Below are 597 nucleotides of genomic sequence, written 5' to 3' on the forward strand. Positions count from 1 at the left end.
TATTTATTAATTTAATCTGCTCTCTCTCTCTGTTGCTATTTCTTTCGGTCTCACTGTCGAAGTAACCATGGCAACGGAAAGCGTATCCTGCTAATATGGCGGCGCCTTAAAACATTGTGACGTAAATCCTCATTCTCTATAAGGTGGCATCCATGTAATAATTAAAATTGTAATTTACACTCAATACGTTATTATTGCGTACTGTTTTATAATGTATGTAGCGGATCAACTCATGGGAAATATGAATAATTAACCATAACTAGTTATAATTAACTATTCATATTTTAGATCCACTGTAGATATTTAGCTGACCACTCAGGGTCAACCGTCTTGTCAATTCTAAGAACGTTAATTTCCTGGTTAAAGGAAATAACTTTCTTACTGTACAATTCTATAAGTTTGTAACGTAAATCTGCATGATTATTGACTCCGGTTATGAGTAAACAATGAACATGTCAAGTGTGATACAAGTAAGGTTTTATTAACTACATAAACACTTAAACTAGTCTAACATACTACATAAACACATTAAGCCGGTCTAACATACACATACACACACACACACATACAGTTGGTATAGGAAAGGGTTAAAGTTTA

Source organism: Sinocyclocheilus grahami, unplaced genomic scaffold, assembly GCF_001515645.1.
Source record: "Sinocyclocheilus grahami isolate Dianchi unplaced genomic scaffold, SAMN03320097.WGS_v1.1 scaffold652.1, whole genome shotgun sequence".
Classification (NCBI taxonomy): domain Eukaryota; kingdom Metazoa; phylum Chordata; class Actinopteri; order Cypriniformes; family Cyprinidae; genus Sinocyclocheilus; species Sinocyclocheilus grahami.